Source organism: Micromesistius poutassou, assembly GCF_964030765.1.
Source record: "Micromesistius poutassou genome assembly, chromosome: 3".
In the NCBI taxonomy this organism is placed as follows: Eukaryota; Metazoa; Chordata; class Actinopteri; order Gadiformes; family Gadidae; genus Micromesistius; species Micromesistius poutassou.
The window spans coordinates 16,090,580-16,104,245 of record NC_140273.1 but is presented as its reverse complement, the minus strand read 5'-3'; the positions used below and the strand labels follow the sequence as shown (position 1 = coordinate 16,104,245).

The window sequence follows — 13,666 nt, the reverse complement described above, 5'->3', positions numbered from 1 at the left end:
GTCTAGTGGGTTAAACCGAGGCGCTAGTGCACTTGTATGAAGTTACATCAAGTCCTATCTCGTGTGTTACACAAACTGTTGTCCTCGTCGCCCACAAAAGGCTTGATGAAATGGGTGTTTTGTTAACCTATCTTCTCGCTCCCCTGTAACACGATACCCAAGTGCACGATAGGAAATAACCAAGGGACCAAGGCAACCCACGGGAGAGGATTTTCTATCCATTTTGGACATTGATTCCTGCAAGCCATAATAACTAGCTGCGGGTGAAGTTAGGCGTTAATCTCATTTGATCTGTTTGGATAGGGGCATTGTCCACTCTCTGCAAATGTCACATTTTTAACAGACTTTCGGCTTTCTGTCCAGGTTGTTTGTAGACAAGCTTTGGAATTCGCAGACTCAATAGAGCATTGATTTTCTTCGGAGGGGAAATCACATACACACGGATGGATAAATTCATGCACTTTATTGCCCTCTGTTGATACTGTCAAAGAGTCAAATGATCCACACGATAAATCCCAGTTGAAGACAGCAAAACAAGCGGCGGATTTACAGCGGACAGCAGCGAATAAGCCGATAAATCTAAACCCCCTACTCCTACTCTCAGATGAATTAATTTCATGCTTGGATCAATCCGAATGAAAATGAGGTATCGCAGGGCACCAGAACCAAGGGACCTCACTACCACCAAAATGAACTACCACAACACGGATGTACTGAAAAGCCCAACATTAGAAGAAAGTCGCGCCACTGCTGAGCTGTTCCTAACTAGTGAGTTTTGGAGCCCGGGGCACGGGAGCCAGCGCGGGGAACCAGCCATCAGAGAGAATAAGATAACCGGTCACCCGGAGATTTGTTTTTCCGCTCGCTGTGGAGTGAGTGAAGAGCGGAGGGCGAGCGCCTCTGAAGGGTCTCTCATTAGTACCGCCAGACTCGGAGAACCGGGCGAAGAGGAGAAGGGTGGCAAGAGAGGCGAAGCCAAACACAGGCGCCCGGTCACAGACGCTATTAGGAGCAGTGGTCTGTCACCTCTCCCGGGCTTCTCTTCGGAACGCGGCTCGGTTATGGGAACTGCAAATGTGTACGTTCCCCCCGCGGGATCTCCGGTACATGTGGAGGAGGCACCTGCCGCAGGGCAGAGGATGATGCTGTCCACCGGGGCAGCTCGGAGTTGGAGCCCGAATCTATACCTCTTTATCCTCCTCCTCGCAAGCAGCTGCCACGTGTTGCACGCCCAAGGTAAGAGCAGGTTCGCCTGAATACATAGTAGATGCAAAACAGAATTAATTATGGCCCCAAAAATCTCCAGATTCACCCACCGGCCCATTGCCCCGGGGGTTCAGCCCAAGTAGTGCTGTGCATCCCTATTGGTGCATTGTCTGAAGACGTTTATTGACAGGCTCATTTGTCACAAAGACTGCGGTGAATAGAGGGAAAATAAGATGATTATTCCCAAACTGCAAGAGAGCGTGATTTATGGGACCAAGCGTAGTGATTTATCAATGGTGGTGGGGAACGTGTCAGTGTGTAGCCTACTTCTGCTTGTCTAGGAGCAGAAGGGGACCAGGGGGTGGCGTAGGGTCAATCCTAGTGGGGTAATCCCTTTGTGTAACAACGAATTCATAACTAGCTGTGCAAAACCACGTTATAAGTGTGCGTGTGTGCGTACTGAGAAATACATGTGTGAGTTGTGTGTGTGTGTGTGTCCGAATTTGCATTGATAATCCTCAGTCAATGACCTGCTGTCACACACACACACACACACACACACACACACACACACACACACACACACACACACACACACACACACACACACACACACACACACACACACTTGTTTATTTATGGAGCAGGACAGCAGAAGATACTGATATTGATCCATAGGTGCTCCTGTGGCTGGATCATGTGTGCTTACAATGTTGCACACACAACCCCATCTTTCGTTCTCCTCTTTGTGTGTTCGTGGATCACAAAGAAAGCGTGTATCTTTGTGTGTGCGTGTGTGTGTGTGTGTGTGTGTGTATGTGTAGGTCCGTTTGCGCGTATGTGCCCCTCGGGCTTGTGTCAGAGCAGCAAAACAAAAGCAGTGGAAAAGGTCAGACTGGTGTCGACACAGTTTTCTCTGGGTCACAGATGGCGCACCGGGCAGAATTTAAATCGGAGACGGGGATGGAGTGGGGGGTGGGGGGGGGGGGGGGGAGTTATGTAGGGGTCTAACACGTGGGTGGGTGGGTGCGTGTGTGGATGTGTGTGCGCATATGTCTCTTTGTGTGCTCTTGTGTGTGTGTGTGTGTGTGTGTGTGTGTGTGTGGCAGGCAGCAGAGAATGTGAAAGTGAGAGAGCAGAGGAGGAGGGTGGCGGGTGGGGGTGGGGGGGGATATGAGTGTGAATATGGGGCGGGGTGTCTGAGTGGGGATGAAGAGCCTGGGGGAGTTGGCAGGAGGGAGGTGGCGGAGGGGGTGAGGAAGACGAGGTGAGGAGTGCGGGAGAGTCTTTAAGCCGGGGCGGGCCGGGGAGGGGGGGGGGGGGGGGGGGGGGGCTAGCCTGGCTCGTAGCATGTCACTCAGCACGGACACAGCCTCCAGCTCCATCGCCACACTGACACTCCCGACGCCTCGCCGCAAGTGGTGGGGGGGGGGGTGTATTAAAAATGTACACACACTCTCCCCCCCTCACTTCTTCTCACTCCCCGTCAGCCCTACCCCCCCCCCCCCCACCACCCCCCTTTCACTTCACTCCCGGCCATTCGATCTCAGTGCTCAGAAGCAGGAGGAGCAGGAAGGAGGAGCTGGCAGGGACAGGGGAGGAGGAGGAGGAGGAGCTGGCAGGGACAGCGGGAAGAGGAGGAGGCGGAGAAGGAGGATGAGGACAAGAGAGACTGCTGCAGCGTCAGCTCTGTCCTATCTCTAGGACAGAGCATGTCAAGGTCTCGGCTCCTACTGCCCAGGCCCCTGGACTCTCTCTCCTCTCCTCAGACACAGCCTTACTTGCTGCTGCTGGTGGTGTGTGTTTGTTTGTGTGTCTGTGTGTGTGTTGGTGTCTGGTGTATAAGTGGACTCAGATCAAATTGGATGTACTCTGTGCGTGAGTGAGTGAGTTAGAGAGGTTGTGTGTGCGTGTGTGTGTGTGTGTGTGTGTGTGTTTGTGTGTGTGTGTGTGTGTGTAGGGGGGCGTGGGGAGGGTGTCCAGTGGAAGGATTGATTTGATCAGCAGGCCCTGGATGAAAGCTGTAAACATTCCGGCCGTCTGCCCTTCTCCCCACTGCCTTCACCAGGACCTTTGATTTGAGCAGGAAAAGGATTAAATTCATGAGCCGGTCTTGAGCCAACCTGAGCTCTCTCCACCTCTCTCACTTGCCCCCATTCTCTGTCTTTCTTTCCCTCTTTCTTTCCCCCAGACCCCCCTCTCACAATCTCTTTCTCTCCCTGCTGTTCCCCCTCTAAGCCTTCATCGGCCCCCCTCTCTCTCCGTCTCTCCCGCTTCCCCCGTCTCCCTCCCCTTCTTGCTCCGAGTCAATCGATGCCCACACCCCTACTCATAAATGCCGGGCTTTATACGAGCCAACTCTCGTCCTGGGGAGCACATTTAAATAAGCTCATCGATCTTTCATTTTGGACTTTAAGTGACGGCAGCATTTTACTGTCTCTTCTCCACCCCTCTTACTCCTCCTTCTCCCCCCCTCGTCGTCGTCGTCGTCGTCGTCGTCCTCCTCCTAGTCCTCTCATCAGATAACCTCCCCTCCTCGTACATAAGTTATCCTCCTGCCCCTGCAGCCGGGCTGTCACCCTGCTGGGTGTAACTCCAGCGGCTGCGTGATTAATGCCCACTGCTGGTGCGTGGTTGGACAAACCCCCACTGCAGGCTGTACCAAGAGTCCATGCTAGGCTCCTCCATTACGGACGTCAGGCCTGTCGGGCTGAGTCACCCACGGACCCAAGGAGACCTTGTCTCCCGCACCCACTAATGTGAACACTGTTAATGGATGGAAGGGGAGAGAAAAGTAATACAAAAATACTGCTAGGCTTCATTACGACGAGATGATTGCTTTTGAATGTAGTGCATGTTCACGGGTCACGCACGTCCGAGAAACCTACTTTATCTCTTTAAAAAGTACATGACAGCTTCACGAGCCTCTGGAAGAAAGTTAGCACAGTTTCCCCGAAGGTTGTGCACGGCCGCGGGCATTTAGCGAGGTCAAGGATCTCGGCGCCGGGCTTACACACATCGAGTGGATCTGTCAGGGTGATTTGGTTTTAATATGACAGCGTATTATTGGCTGAGCCTATAACTGATGCCTGGCTAAGCTCTTACTGGACGACGCGGCGCGCCTGATAGAATTGAGGTTGCTGATAGGCCATTTGGACCCGGGAGAGGTCATAGAATGCAGCCAAACTGAAATTAAATAGCAGATCCACGCGTGAGCGCATGCGCTAGCTAAAAGCTGCACGCTTAAAACACACACACACACACCCACACACACACACCCACACACACACACACCCACACACACACACACACACACACACACACAGATTTTCCTACATTTAAATGTGTCGGAAATGTTTTCTCAACTGCCGATCTCCAGGCTTTTATTGCTTTTATGGGTGTAATTTGGTCGTACGGCCAGTGTGTGGTGCACCAACTGACTCCACTTGGCGTGGGTGCAAAATTTCCATCTCTGGATAATGAGAAAACTGTGCGGGAGGAAAAAACTACAAATCCCAGATCAGGCCCCATTAACGTCAAGCCTCTGATCACCGATAAACACACTGCAATCATACGACAGCGAGAAGCACTTAACATCACTTGGTTGGGTCTGAATGGCGAGGGAAGAATGCCAAGCTATCAGATGGCCTTCTCAGATAGACCTGAGACTTGAGACACTGTGCTCTGAAAGAATTAATGACCTGCATGTGTCCGCTTTCATTTGTACTACAAGATCCTATGGAAACCCGAATGCAACACATGTACAATGTGTGTTTGAGTCTGTGTGTGTGTGTGTGTGTGTGTGTGTGTGTGTGTGTGTGTGTGTGTGTGTGTGTGTGTGTGTGTGTGTGTGTGTGTGTGTGTGTGTGTGTGTGCAGACATTTAAGGATCTGTAGTCTGTTGACAGGGAAACCCTGCACACCAAACAGAACACTTATCAGTGTCGAAGAGTGCGAGTGAATGTACAGATTATCTTTTATCACAGTGTAATTAGGAGATTAAATTAGTAGCCTCGTCTAACTGATTATCATCCGTCGACTTCAGTGCTGCGAAGATTGTGACCCGATTCCTCTCCTTCTCTCTGCCTCTCCTTTTCTTCTTCTCTCTCGACTCTATCGCGCCTCTTTCTCTCACAACCACCCGCTAAGTCTCTTTTCTTTGACCATGTTATTACAAACTCATTAGCAGTCTCCCTGCTGTCTGCTGGCCTGTGTTTTGACTGGAGAATAAAAGGCAGTTTTAGAGCAACTTTATTTAGGCAAAAGCCTTTTGATTTGTAGAGGTACGCTGTGGATTGCTGTGCTTCTACGACTGTTGAATGCAATTTCAAAATTTATTAGTAGCCTATATTTACAAGCGTAATGGAAACCATACAACATTTACCACACACACACACACACACACACACACACACACACACACACGTGTGTGTCCAAGTGTGGGTCATTGCAAACATTCTAATCCAAATCCATGACACTTAATGTTGACATGAGGTAGACAGGATGGTGAAACCCATATACAACAGTGACAGGTGTGTGTGTTTAAATGTGTGTGCGATGTGTCTTGCATTTCTTCACTCAGCAGTAAATATTGAAAAGGCCCAGAATGATGAATAAACATGTTTATGTGTGTCTGACCGTGCTTATGTACGGGACAGGTTTTACAGGTGAATATGACAAATCTCCTCTAGTCCTTTTATTTCCTCACTCACACAAACACACACGCACACACGCACGCACGCACGCAGACACTATTTCTGTCTTCGGTCATCTTGGACCGGTGTCTGACGAGAATCATTCAAACTCATTTGGTATGGAGCACTCAACACAAGACCTACGATGCACCTTTCTACAAACAAACACTCACTCGGTGGAAAGGTGAAATCAACCGTGATGCTTTGGCTAGTTGATGCTCAATACTATGCAAAAGGTGCTGTGCTGTTTAGTGGCCTGTGGATATGTAGACCCCTGAATGGGGGCAATAGTTCAGCCAATCAGAAGGCTTAACCGTGTGGCAGGGTGGTGGTGACTTCAAAAGAATACCTAAAGTAGAACAGCTGCAAAACTCCAACAGTATCTTCGTTCGGCAATATATAGCTGTAACTGGAGACAAGAAGTTTCCCAACTAGTATCCATACATTTAAAAATCTATATTGCGGTTCTAAGAAATATGACAGAAGTTCATCTCTCTGTGACACGGTTAGAAAGGGTTTGCGTCTGAAGGCAAATTTCCACCAGATCCGTCTCAGAATCGTCACGGCAGTAAAACGTTTGCCGCAGACAATATAAACCATTCTAGTCAATGTATGCTATTCCACTGGATACGGTCACGGCACGGCACAGAACAGTCCCCAAACCGGCACTTTGTTTATGATGCTGGCCTCTTCTATTTTTGAAGGTTGCCGGTTCGCAGCCATGTCTCAGAACACTTCTGCAGCCAATCAGTTTGCATTTGCTCATGAATATTCATGAGCTCACATCGACCCCTATCAGGCCTGGACTGGGACAAAAATTCAGCCCGGGACTTTTTGGTCCAGACTGGCCCACCACAATCCGCGTGCAGATACTGTGCCAACTCAGTTAAAAAATAGCTGAAGGGTGTCTGGGTTGGGACGGGTGAAATAATCAATGGGTGGGCTTGTTGTCTCTGGTGAGATCATCTCCTGTGGATATGATGTACTGGGCACAAACCTGGACATGAAAAGTAGAGAAATAGTATGGAATAATACAGTAATACACTATGTATGCAGTTGTTTTATTGTAGGCTAACAGTAGTTAATCAGTGTTTTATTAGTTTTAACTGTATAATGTGAAAGGGCCCGGGGTCGTTGTCTCCTTGTCTCTTATTTGATGTAATTGAATCTGAAAATTTCCACAAATAAAGTGCTCAAAAAAAAAGAAAAAAGGAAGGACAATAAACCATAAACACTGACTTAAAAAATATGTGAAGTATATTTGAACAAATTGGACTGTGTATTGATACTTAAAACACTTTAACTCTGGTGACCTGATTTGGGGGTATGTAATGTAATGTAATTATAGGTCAAAATTGTGAAAATAGCAGATCTACATGCTCAAACAACACCACATTGCAACATGTGAGTTTTAAGCTTGTATCTCTGCAAATGTATGGCATCCTTTGATAAAAACATAAAATAGTGGTTAATAAAAGCAACTACCAATTAATCAGGATAGTATATTATTTTCCAACACTTTAGATAACTAGATTTAGTTGTAACACACCACACACTATGCAGATGTCAAGTAAAGTTCATAGACAACGGTTCTGAACATTTAATGAGTGTTTATCCACAACATGTTAGCTAGCACACACACCACCACCAATCTCCTCCTCCTCCTCCTCCTCCTCCTCCTCCTCCTGTACCACCATGGCAGCGGGAGCCTCACTATCACTGTCCGTGTCCGCCTGCGACACCTGCTGAGAGGGACCCGCCGCAGCCATCGCAGCTGAAGCCCCGGAGCCGGAGGCCACGCCGCCGCCGGCCCCCGCTGCAGCAAAGATGTTTAATATGTTTCTGCTCTTAGCAGCATCACTAGTAGCGAGAGCTTTTCTTTTCCCTCAGCCCTTGTTGATCCTTGAGGTGGAAAAACAGTGTCCTATCCGGACCGCTCCTAGTGTGGATTGCAGTACCGCTTCTGAGATGATTCTGGTGGAAATGGGCCTGAACACTTTCGTGCCAGATCTCTTGTGTCTTATGTGTTGGAGAAGTAGTAACCGCCCTGATATCTTGTAGGGCTTTAAACCTGAGCTGGGTGGGATACAAGCCTCCCTCTCGCTCTCTGGTCTCTCTCCCTGGCCTCTCTCTGGACTCTCTCCGTGGTCTCTCTCTCTGGTCTCTCTCCCTGGCCTCTCTCTGGACTCTCTCCGTGGTCTCTCTCTCTGGTCTCTCTCTCTCTCTCTCTCTCTCTGGACTCTCTCTCTCTGGTCTCTCTCCCTGGTCTCTCTCCCTGGTCTTTCTTGTCTCTCTCCCTGGTGTCTCTCTCTGGTCTCTTTCTCCCTGGTCTCTCTCTGGTCTCTCTCTCTCTCTGGGCTTTCTCTCTGGTATCTCTCTCTGTCTCTCTGTTCCCTCCTGGCCTTTTTTCTCTCCCAATGCTTTCAGTGTATGCCTCTTTCTCACTCTGATCCTTCTTGTTTTGTTTTTCTTCATGTGTTGAGCTTGGGAATCCATTGTTCTGGCCCGTGCTGTATCTATTGAGGAGGATGTTTTTCAGTAAAAGGCCTTGTCACTGATTGTTTAATGTCAGATTGACAAAAGCTGTTGATTTTATTGATCATGTCCTTGTTTATGTGTTGTGTGTAAGTTACTGTCTGGAATGGATGTGTGGGTGTGTGTGTGTCTGGGGGGTGGGAGGGGGGGCTATGGGACTTGGACAGAGAAAAGTAACAAAAGTAACAAAAACATGTTCTCTGTAGACAATTTCAAATGACAAGATACTACAAAACAAATTGACTGGTAGATGGCAGAATGGCGGGCAGACTGAACAATAGATACACACAACAATTTCTCTAGTGCACACACACACACACACACACACACACACACACACAGACCAAAAATCACTCCGAGAATCGCAGCTTTGTTGGTAAGCCTGGGCCTGATTTAGCCCAGTGATCATCACAGGTGCATCCCATTGGACCGTCACTAAGACAGCACTTGTCTGTCTTGTTGGGCAGCATCATGGCACTTGTTAACATGCCTGGCCCCTGGGTGCCCCTGGGTGCTCCTGGGTGCTGCTGGGGTCTCTGGTTTATGACTGTACCTTTAAAGTGTAAAATAGTTTATAGCTGTGGGGTTCTTTTCCTCTGAAACTCTATTAGGAATATAAATCTAATCAACAATTGGGTTATGAATAATCCATGTCAGCGATATATATGCCCCGTAGAATAACTAAGCCCACAACAAAGTATAATAAAAGGATCAAATATATAAATAAAATATCTGAAGAAAAGAAAAAAGAAAAGAAAACCAACCTCTGCCATACAGAGATGAGAGGTGAAGATGGATGTGCTGTTTTTATATCAAGCTAAGTATGTCTGCATTGGTGTCCTTCGTATCCATTTCATGTTGAAATTGATTATTATTATCAAAGGTTCTACATAATTACAACCTTGTCCACATATAGTCAACGTATAGCATGAGAGAAGTTGGGTAAAAGTTTGCATATGCAAACTAATAAGTCTTCCTGTCGTGCGTAATTTGCCAAAGCTGAGCCCCTCTGCCCTCGGTAGAGGCAGGCAACAGTTTGGTCACAGAGATACATTACAGAGACAAATAGCATGCAAATGCTAAAACATCGCACACATTGTCCCTCCTTGTCAAGTAAAACCTTATTTTGCTCAGCCTTAACCGTGGAATTACTTTTACGGCAGAGGTGGTCAGAAATTGACCTGCGCAGCTCTGAATGGTGCACCTCCATTTATAGACATCTAGTAACAGCTAGTAGTAACAAGTTACAAGCAACGAGTCAGATGGGAACATTTCCCATTGCGCTAACCTTTCATACACCACTGGATTGGTTCTTTGCTGTCTAATTGGTGTCAAATGGTTGGAAAACACATTTTTGCTACCAATGCCAAACCCTTTCCCGAGCCTTCACTGTAAACTATCACTAGCTCATTCTCCATGTCCATGTTTCTCTGTCTTTTCCTTGTATTTCTATATTTCTTTGTGTCTTGTTTCTGACTCTCCCATTGCTTTGATTGTGCGATGTGTTCTCCCGGGATATCCCATTCACATTGAGTGATCCGGAGCTTCCCCCCAATGAAGAAACCGCTCAGTCTTTCCCTCTCTTTTTGTTTTGTGTGGGTTTTGATTGTGGTCAGATAATCTAGTTATTTGAATGGCCACTTTGCATAGAGAATGAATCCAGCACTATGCCCTACTCTTGTCTGAAAGAACCTGGGTTTCAATAGAAGTATATAATACTGCTGCTGGTGCGTGTGTGTGTGTGTGTGTGTGTGTGCGTGTGCATGTGTGTGTGTGTGTGTGTGTGTGTGTGTGTGTGCGTGTGTGTGTGGGTGAGTGCGGGTTTGTAGTCTTATGTTTTAGCAGAAGCTTCTGATCTCTTAACAGTGTCTGTGTGAGACCAAGGTTTACATTTTGTTACGCAAACCCTATGAATGCAGAAGGAAATGTAGTCCATTCAAAACAATTGGTTTCTTAATCTGTATTCAATTTCATCGATTGAGCACTTTATGTAATATTCAAATTGGACATTTGCAATTCTAGTTAATAAGCTTTTAGCGTGAAACAATAATACATGATTAAATCTAAATGCAGAGTAACAATCAGCCACTAGACTAAAAAAAATATGAAGATGCTATGACAAACAAGAAAAGATGGGTACAATAAACAAATGTAAAATTGCGTTTGCCCCCACCCCCTCCCCTCACACATAGCTCAAACCATATTTGACTGATGAAATGAAGTGCACAATGTTTTATAGCACCATGTTTTTACGATCATAATCACTCATTCCTACGCAGGAAGTCCATTTAATATCCCGCCCTCCCCCGCAAAGTTAAGTGGGAAACGTGACGCTCCGACACACGAGCTGTGTATCGTAACTACCGCTGATGATAATATGAAAGTGAGGCGAGGAGTACCTCCATAACTCTTTAAGGGAGCAAAATCTGAAATTAGTGTTCACAAACCGTAGCTCATTTTATCATGTTACTATATTAGTATGTTACGCTCCACGCCATTACACACTTTGGTCATGCTTAGTTCAGTGTGGTTAGAGAACAGCTTTTATTAATAGCCGTCCATATGTCTAACGCACGTTCGACATTTCTGACAACTTAAATAATCGTCAAATGCAAATGAGTGGGCACATTTTCCGCGTGGACTTATTTGACCATGTTGATGAATTGCGACAGCCCTCGCGAAATGATTTGTTGGCACATTAACATAAACATAATAAGTGTGTATTTAAAAAAAGGCAGATATTGTCACCGGCTCTATAGCCCTAATGTGTTTGTCAATGAGGGAGGAATACTGAGTGGTGCTGCTGCGTGGCGATGTGTTGATTTATATAGGGGCAGGCTAAATGCGACCCCTTTTTATCTATAGGACTAAAGCTTACTGTGTGTGAGGGTGGTTTCTGTGCAGATTTAGCAGGGCAGAGGTGGCAATACCTCTCTGAAGAGCTAGCCAACAACATTTAATTCACACTACACCTGTGTGTGTGTGTGTGTGTGTGTGTGCCTGTGAGAGACCATATGTTAATGTGAGAAAGAGAATATGTGTGTGTGTATGTTTGTGTGAGTGTGTGTGAGAGAGCATTTGTTAATGTGTGAGAGAGAATGTGTGTGTGTGTGTGTGTGTGTGTGTGTGCAGATGTTAAAGCGGTGCCTAAGGCACAGTGTTTCCTTTGTAGTGGTGTCAGTGTGTGTGTCGTCAATAAGGTGATTTCTTAACTCTTGTCAGGCCTCAAGAGATGCACACAGCGCCACAGCGCGCCGTACAGCCTCTGTGTGTCTCTCTTGCTCTCGCTCTCTCTCTCGCCCTCTCTCTCTTTCTCTCACCTTCTCTAGAGATTATCTAAATATAAATATAACTAAAGGGTTGATATGGTGTAAGCCTATACTTGGCTGCCATGCAGTCTATCAGTGTCGCTATGATTGTATATGTTGTTGGGAAACGAGAGTTTTGAGGAGGTGAGTTGAGAAGAGATGAGAAGAAGGGTGGCGAGTGTGATGGAGTGAAGATGAGTTGTGGGTAGGTTCTTGCATACCTGAGAGGGAATAATATAATTTGCCTGAGTTAAGTGCACCATTCTGGGGTACTTTAAAAGAAGATAGCCTCCAGAAAATGGTATGGTTTTGACTCCAATCACTGAAGCTTAATGCAGTTTACCTGCACTTTAACTTTCAGAAATGTAACCTCATACTTAGGGCTGTGTAAGTCGTTTTGGGTGCGATATACTTTTTAAAAATGTATTTCTTATCCTGTCTATGCATGCCTGTACCCTTTGCAAACAAACAAGACAAGCATATCGCCAGTGATGAATGGTTGCTTCTCTATTCTATATTTTAAGGCAAGGGAATCTGAATAGATTATGCAGCTCATTTCCTCATTGTGCTACAACTCTCAAAATCAATATCGTGAGTCTTTAGGCCTGTATGCAAATAACTTTGAGATACATCCCTCAAAAAAAATGGCAAATCACATGCCACAGTTTGCCATCATCCACGATAGATTAAGAAGTTGTCAGTATGCCTTAATGATACCAAACTTACCACAGCAGGAATGTGTTTTTCATAGCCTTATGTTAAATTTTCGTTCAAGAACATCAGCTGCATTGTTGTCAGGTACCAAACAACACAGAGATGGAGGCAGTTGGACTGAACCTTAGACCTCTTTTCTAACGTGCATCCATTGATGTCCTAAGCAACAGATTTGCAGTGCGAATGCGATACTTTACAGGAAAGCATTAGTTTGTTTCTTTGTTGAAGCCGCAGACATTTCAAAGGCCCAATTAATGGAAGTAGCTATGGCAGCCACACACAGGTTTCATATGTCAAACAGCCAGTGGTATTTCTCACCTGATTTTCACCAGCTGCAAGTGACTCAGACAAAGTGCAAGGCCTTGAAGAGTTCGCAGACCTCTTCCAAGGCGACATATATAACACGCCTAGTCGAGGTGTGATGCATCATTACAATAGGACAGATTCCACACAGGCGTTCGTGATTCCCATGAAGGCCTTTCTCCGATTGCTCCATTTCTTACTCCGATTGGGTTCTCGATAACTGGCTATTCATCTACACCCCTACACCCCTACACCCCTACACCTTCACTGAATGTTCGTCTCTCAAAGAACCGAGTGGCACATGCTTGCACACACTTTTCCACTCACACTTACAAACACGCTCATGCCCTCAGACACACACACACACACACACACACACATCGAGTGCTTGCACACAAATGGTAAATGGTCCTCATTTATAACGCTTTTATCCAAAGCGCTTTACAGTGTTGACATTCACCCATGGCGGTGCAAAAACTTCAGGAGTAATTAGAGGGAGGCGTCTTGCTCAGGGTGACCACGACACTCTAGCTAGGAGGAGCCGGGGATCAAACCAGCAACCTTACGGTTACCAGCCAACCCACTCTACCTCCTGAGCTAATGCCGCACACATACATACCCTATGCACAAACATGCACACACACACGCACGCACTCACGCACGCACGTACGCACGCACGCACGCACGCACGTACGCACACACACACACACACACACTCCTTAATGGATCATTTAAAGACAGTCTAATGCATTCATAGCAGATTGGGCGGGTCTTCAGATACAATAGAGCCGAGTGGCGTTGGTTGGGTGGGAGCGCTATGGATGAGCTTGAAGTCATATGGTTAGCTAATGGACTCACTATATCAATTAACCTCAGCCCTCTCACACCACTCCTTCCATCTCTCTCT

The 13,666-nt window shown here is 46.6% G+C and overlaps 1 pseudogene across 1 annotated transcript in view; it reads left to right on the top strand.

Moving 5' to 3' along the window:
* Positions 1–262: 262 nt before the first annotated feature.
* Positions 263–13,666, top strand: part of LOC311341063 (protein sidekick-1-like) — a 209,210-nt pseudogene continuing 195,806 nt past the window's right edge. Inside the window, exon 1 of the transcript XR_014684114.1 lies at positions 263–1,236. The product of XR_014684114.1 is annotated as a protein sidekick-1-like (transcript). The remainder of the gene's footprint in view (positions 1,237–13,666) is intronic.